Source organism: Pan paniscus, chromosome 4, assembly GCF_029289425.2.
Source record: "Pan paniscus chromosome 4, NHGRI_mPanPan1-v2.0_pri, whole genome shotgun sequence".
In the NCBI taxonomy this organism is placed as follows: domain Eukaryota; kingdom Metazoa; phylum Chordata; class Mammalia; order Primates; family Hominidae; genus Pan; species Pan paniscus.
Genome location: NC_073253.2, coordinates 143,162,271 through 143,169,709, shown reverse-complemented (window position 1 = coordinate 143,169,709; position 7,439 = coordinate 143,162,271). Strand labels below are relative to the sequence as shown.

At 37.0% G+C, this 7,439-nt stretch overlaps 1 pseudogene; it reads right to left on the bottom strand.

The window, feature by feature from the left end:
• Positions 1 to 633: 633 nt before the first annotated feature.
• Positions 634 to 3,914, bottom strand: LOC100978770 (elongation factor 1-gamma-like; annotated as a pseudogene).
• Positions 3,915 to 7,439: the final 3,525 nt, after the last annotated feature.

Genomic DNA, 7,439 nt, shown 5'->3' with positions numbered 1-7,439 from the left:
ATTAAGAAATATTTCACCAGTCAAAGACTGGTAGAATCTTTCTTGTATTTTTAATTAAAAATTCTTTTTTAATTGAAAAAGAATTCTTGTTTAATTACAGGATTCTTCTTTAATTGAAAATAATTGTTTTTTACTTGAAAATTAAATTAAAATTCTTCTCAGAAAAGAATCTTGTAATTGAAAAGAATGGTTTTTCAATTAAATAATTCTTTTTTAATTGTACTTTTTTCAATTAAAAATGGAAAAATTTTAGATCTATTATATGTTAACATATTCTCTGTGCCAAAGGCTGTGCTATTTTCTGTTTACATGCATCATCATATGTGAGTCTTTTAACAGGTCTGAGAGCTAGGTGTTATAATTCCCATTTCACATTAAAAAAAAAAAAAAGACTCTTAGCTTAAATTCCTTGTCCAAGATATCACAGTCAAAGATTTGGCAGAGGCAGCATCCAAACCAACTTTCGTCTGATTTCAGAGTCCATGCTATCTAGCACCTGGTTAGTTGCCCTAGTGAACCACTCACCTTTGGAAGTGTGAAAACAAAATCTGGATTACACTCAGGGAAACAATAGAATGGGGTTCTAAACAGCTGATGAGCCGTTGAACGAAAACATCTTTTTATTGTCAATGTTCAGTTTCCTTTAATGATTCCCATCTTCGTGAAGGGCAAGTGCAGGCTGCTTGGCAATGGTAAAAAAAAAAATGTTCTCTTGGAGATCTTGTGCTGACTGAAGGCTTTGCCCAAATGCTTGAAGACCCCTTCCCAGGAAAAGTACTCTCCAACCAGTGTCTGGGCCTCTTTGCTTCCAGGATCCAGTTTCTGCCTTTTATATTACTCGGAGTCCATCTGCCAATCTGGACTCAGCAGAAAGGCAAGCTCCTGGCCTTGGAAGACCCAGACTCAAGAAATGGAGCTGCTATTGTTGATTCTAAAGAGGATGACACTAGCAAAGGCAGGTTCTTCAGCTCGTCCAATCGCTGGAACATTCCAGTGATGAGACTGCAACTCATGAAGGTCTGGTGAGTTCTTCAGGGAAGCGATACTCAGAGTACCTCAGGGACCAGCTGTCTTTATCAAAGTGCTCTCTAAAACATGTCATTGCCTCAGAGTGTGTCCTCGATGGAGTACTTGTGCTTAAATTCATCCACCTCGAAGGTGTTCTTGGGCTGCTCACATTCCTTCATCTCTGCTTAAGGAGCAGGAGTGGCCACCTTTTTCTCCTCCTTCCGCTCAGCCTGGGGCTTCTGCTTCTCTTCCCGTGAACCTTTCTCTTTCCGTGGAGTGTCCTTTTTAGGCTGGCTCTCTGCAAATATTTCAGCATCAAAGTGGGCCATGTTCTCACACAGTTTCATTTCCACCCAAGACAGCCTGGAACTGGGGCTGGTAAATGTAGGCGAGGAACCAGCAGTTGATAATGGGAATGGCCTGGTAGAAAGAAGGCTCTAGAACCTACCTGCTTATAGAGTCACAACAAGGTGCAGATAACTATGATGTCAGCCAATGTCACTCGCTCACCCACCAGAAAAAGTCTTCATCTTCAAGTGAGCATCTAGCAGCCCCAGACTTCACCTCACCTCTTCCCCTGCATCCTGGGTGGCCTGTTTGTCATGGTGCATTTTGCCCAAGGTGGGAACACCCTGGTACTGGCTATCATCAGCAAAGTTCACCCACTGCACAGCCTGGGCTGCTGCCTCTGGAGCACTTCCCCACAGCTCCTCATTGCTCACATAGGTGGCAATAGCATTGCTCTCCCACACAGAGAATCCATCATCACCCTTAAATGCTAGAACCTTGTGGGAAGGAAATTCAGGGGTACAGTTGGTTTGGCCAAAGTAAAAGTGAGCGTAGAGGACGCGAATCTGAGCTCCGCATTACCAAGCAGAATGAGGGCCTGCTCATCATACACCCGCCCTCTGGTTTTCAGGACATGTGTTCAGGCTCCCAGCTGCCTTGGTGATTTCGCAGAGAAAGCGGGTAGGGCTCTCCACGCTGCAGCAAAGTAAGCAAAGTAAACGAAAACATCTTTTTTTTTTTTGAGACAGAGTTTCACTCTTGTCGCCCAGGCTGGTGGAATGCAATGGCACGATCTCAGCTCACAGCAACCTCCGCCTCCCGGGTTCAAGCGATTCTCCTGTCTCAGCCTCCTGAGTAGCTGGGATTACAGGCACCTGCCACCACGCCCAGCTAATTTTTGTATTTTTAGTAGATACGGGGCTTCACTATGTTGGCCAGGCTGGTCTCAATCTCTTGATCTCAGGTGATCCACCCGCCTCCGCCTCCCAAATTACTTGGATACGGGCATGAGCCACAGACCCGGTGGAAAACATTTTTGAGAACGATTACAACTGTGGGCTTTTAGCCTTCCCAATAACATGAGAACTTTAAGTTTGGAGTAGTTTTACAACATTCAGAGATGAGTTTAAGAGGACAGTTACGATGGAAGCAGAAGAATTAGCAAAAGCAGAGTATGATTTCTCCCTTTCTCCTACGTATGCCAGCATTACAGATGTATTTTATTCTGCTTTATGTTGAAGTTCTTTACATTTGAGGTACTTCAAATGTACCTCATTTGAAGTGTACAGGGGACATCAACACACATGTTTCACAGATATGCAAGACCTTGGAGAGATGTGGAACCTGATGGAATCTATTTCTTTGCCTTCTGCTACCTCCAGGCACCAATGTAATGAGGCTGATCCCACCGTTACACTGACAATTTTCCTGTAGGTGACTAAAGACTTCCTTGTTTCTAGATGAGTAAAGCAACCCAAACCTTATCTTCCTAGATCTCTAAGCAGTAGCCAACACAGCAGAACAGTTCCTCTTTTCACAAACTCTCTCTTTCCTTCATTTCTATGGGATCCAAGTATCCTCTTTTTTCTTTTTTCTCTTGAGTAGCCTTTTTGAAGTTTCTCCTGCAGGGCTTTCTTGCTATGTGTGGTCCTCAAGCACCTACCTAAGTACTCTTCTAATTCTACCCACTATCCCTGGAGAGTCTCATCTGCTCTATGGCTTTTTTTTTCCCTCCATTTGTAAAATGATGACCCCGAATCCATCTCTCAAGTAAAGTCTTCCCTTCTGGGCTTAAGGTTTATATTTACTCATACAAAATTCTTAATTGCCAATCATCTCCAATGTAAATGTCTCAGAATCACTTTAAATTCAACCTGTCCAATACGGAACCCATGATATTTCCCTTGTCCCCAGCTCTCTTCACTGGGTATCCACAATGCTGAGTAATATACCACAACCACACGGCCACCAAAGACAGAAACATACTTGACATCTCCCTGGGCCTCACACAACAAATCCAGTCATTATTGACACCTGTCAATGGGACTGACTGAATGTCATTCAAATCTCGTAGTTCTCTATTGAAATGGCAATGCTTCAGGGAGGCACTTTGTAATTCTATGGAGGACTTAATTTCCTGGTGGAAATTAAAATACATATTATATTAAATTACATATTATATTATTATATTAAAATACATATTATATTATTATTTATTTTAATTCTTATTTTAAAATAAGATTATATTTAAATATTAAATACATATTAAAATACATATTATATTATTAAATTAAAATACATATTAAAATACATATTATATTATTATTAAGATACATATTATATTATACATTTATTTATTATTTATTACCTGTATTAAAATACATATTATTATTTATTTTAATTCTTATTTGTTTTAGTTTTAATTTTTTATGGACTTCTGAAATTATGTGTGTTAGTAGGATATTTTATCTACTAATTTTAATAGAATGGAAGGTATATTACAAAATATATGTCAAGATTGCAGCATTAGGGCTAATAAAGTACAAAAACTTACTGCTCAAGTCCATCCACTTGGTTACATTACCACTGGCTCCAACCCCATCTCCAAGCACTATCATTATGCTCATTATTATAACAATGTGATTATAATGATAATAATGATTTCCTAAATGGTCTCTTTGCCTTCAGTGTTGGTTCACTCTCATTTTCTACTACCAATTAAAGAAACTGGAAAATAAAATCTGATCATGTCACTTCTCTATTTAAAACCCTTGCATATTGCTCTTAGAAAAAGTCCGAGCCATTTTAAAAACTTCACAGAATTCTTGATGAGTCAAGCCCTAGATTTTTTTCAGTTTTTTTTTACCCTATTCCGTGACACTTTACTTCAAGTCCCTGTCCTACTGAACTACTTAAGTTTCTCATTTATTGTCATGCTTTTTCCTACCTGTAAATCTTTGCCTAACACCTACTTATCTCTCACATCTCAGCATAGATAACTTTCCTCTGGGAGATTTCTTTGGTCTTCCTTTATCTGCCCACAATATTCTATTGTAGCAATTACGATGCTGAAGCATAATTCCCTGCTGAATTTTTTCGTTCCCCCTGACTAAAATGTAGGTTCCACGGTGGCAGGGATAGTGCCTATCCAATCTCCTGTTATATCTCTTGTGCACAGTATATTTCCTGACACTTTGCAGTTACAAAATATCTGTCGATAAATGCATAAATGAAGGAATAGATAAATAAGTATATGAACAGTAACTGGGTTCTCATTTTTCAGACTGGAACCCTGTTAGATGCATTTTTATTAATGGTTTTAGTATCAGATAGCAGTGAGTTTAAGTCCTAGCTCTGCCACTTACTAGTAGATTGACAATAGGATAGTAAATTAAAATGTTCATGCCTTTGTTTTATTGTGTCATTGCTGCTGTTAGTTTTTTTTTTTCTTTTTAATAATTTGCAAAATGAGGATAATTACATCCACAATGACCTACATTTGTGGGTAGGGTAATTGTAAAGAATGTGTGAGTTCCCACCTGGGAGCAGGCATTACGAATGGGAATTATTTTTGTTATACTCTATTGAGCTGTTCAATCAAGAGACACAAGAGGATACCTGATAGTGTACAAGACGTTTGGGGTTTTTGTTTTTTTAAATTCATCTTCGGGCTCTGGGTTGCTGTTAATGGCAGCTGTTCAGAGATTAGTCATAAACAGCTTGGTGAAGGAGGCATGAGAAAGATAAAGGGTGGTGGCCTGATTACCTCTAGCCATCCTCATGCACAAACACACACCTACCTGTCATGTATGGAAATGTCTCAGAATGTGGGCCCAGCCCAGATCTCCACAAAAGCATAGGTTTCAAAGATTGAGGGAACATAAACACAACCTCAGAAATCACCTCTTCAGTCATCACAGAATGCCAGTGCTAGAAGAAACTCTAGTCATCATCCCATCCAAATTTATCATTGGAAAATGAAGAAACTTGGACATAGCAAGGGGGAAAAGAGGTATTCAAGATTATGCAGAACGTTCACTGCAGAGATGGCATGTAAACATAACTACCGCTTAACATGTAGTCTAATCACTACCACCACCATCAACAAGGCTATTATAAATATGTTTTTTCCTTTATTAGGGTATAATTTACACATAGCTAAACATCAAGGTATATTTTACATACAGTTTAAATTTACCCTTTAAAGTAAGTTCTGTGAGTTTTGTCAAACACAAACAATTTTGTCACCAGACTATATACTCATGACACAAAATGTCCACCATCCAAAAGAATTCCTTTGTGCTCATTTATAGTAAGCCTTCCCCTCCCTGCTCAGCCCCTAACCACCAAAGTTCTGCTTTTTGTTGCTACAGTTTTGCTTTTTGAAAACATTGTATGAATGAAATTAGAATTATACAGTTACAGCATTTTGAGTCTGGCTCCTACCACTTGGAATAATACTTTGAAATTCATTCTTGGTGTTGCACAGATTAGTGATTCATTCCTAATGGTGCTGAGTAATATCTTATTATGTGGACGTACTAGAGCTTATGTTTAGGGCTATTACAGCCACTATAAACATTCATCTGTGGTTTTTGTGTAAATGTAAGTATTGATTTCACTTGAGTATATATCTAAGAGTGAGATTGCTGGGTAAATACTTATATGGTTATACAATAAGTATATATACTGCCAAACTATTTTCTTATGTTACATTCCCACCAACAAGGTATGAGAGTTTTAGTTTCTCTATATACTCTTTAGCACTTGCTATTTTTTTATTTTGTTTTTGTTCTTTTAGCTTTTTAAATTTTGTTTTTAATGTTTTAGTTTTAGAGAGGTGGGTAGCAATATCTCATTATGGTTTTGATTTTCATTTCTCTAATGTCAAATGGTGCAGATTATCTTTTCATATACTTGTCCTCCACATGTCTACTCTGAATTTCTATTCAAATATTTTGTGCCTTTTGTTTAAATTGGGTTGTTTTCATATTACTTAGTTTTGAAACCATAATTTATGTATACTGGTTCCAAATCTTTTAACAGATATAGAGTTTTTTCCTAATCTGTGGTTTATCTTTGCCGTTTAACAGTGTATTTCTGTCTGTGGCAATCATGTTTTTGGTATTATGTCTAAGAAACCTTTTTCTAATCCAAGGATACAAATATTTCCCTGTATATTTTTTTCAAGAAATTTTAGAGTATAAGTTTTTACATTTAGGACTGTGACCCATTTTGAGTTACTTTTTATATAACAATATATAGATCAACATTTATTCCTTATTTCTTTTTGTTCAATTGCTTCCCATTATGTATCGAAAGCGTTATCTTTTCTTCATTGGTTGACCTGTGCACCTTCATTGCAAAGCAATTGACCATACAAATGTAAGTATATTTCTGGACTGCCTTCTGTTCCATCAATATGCCTAGCCTTTCTCCAATATAATACTGTCTTAATCATTGAGCTTTATGGAAGCCTTGATAATAGTTTGAGTGGTGCCTCAGACTTCGTTCTACATGGTTTTATTGTTTTCATTTTTTTTGTTATTCTAGTTATTTGCCTTTCTGTTTAATATTAAAATTAGTTTGCTTGTTTTTATACAAAATCATGCTAGAATTATGATTAGATCTCTGTTGAATCTATAGATCACATTAGGAAGAGTCAACATCTTCTAATTCATGAATACAATAAATATCTTCATTTATTTAGGGGTCATTTTTTACTTCTTTTAACAGAACTGTATAGTTATAAGCAAACATAATTTGTAGTTATTTTGTTAGACATATATCTAAGAATTTTATGGTTTTGGTGTTATTAGAAAAGGCGCATTTTAATTCCAATTTCCAATTGTTCTGTGCAAGTATGTAGAAATGCAATTGATTTTTGTAGGTTAACCATGTATCCTTCAAACTTGTTAAATGCACTTATTATTTCTAACAGCATTTTTGTAGATTATTTGAGATTTTCCACATAGCCAGTCACGCCTTCTGTAAATACAGACAGTTTTACCTCTCCCTTTTCAATCCTCTTACTTCTTTTTCTTCCATTATTGCACTAGTAAGGACCTTCCCTTCAACATCAAAAAGGAATAGGGAGAGAGGATATTTGTGTCTTGTGCTTGATCCAAGAGGAATGCATTAAT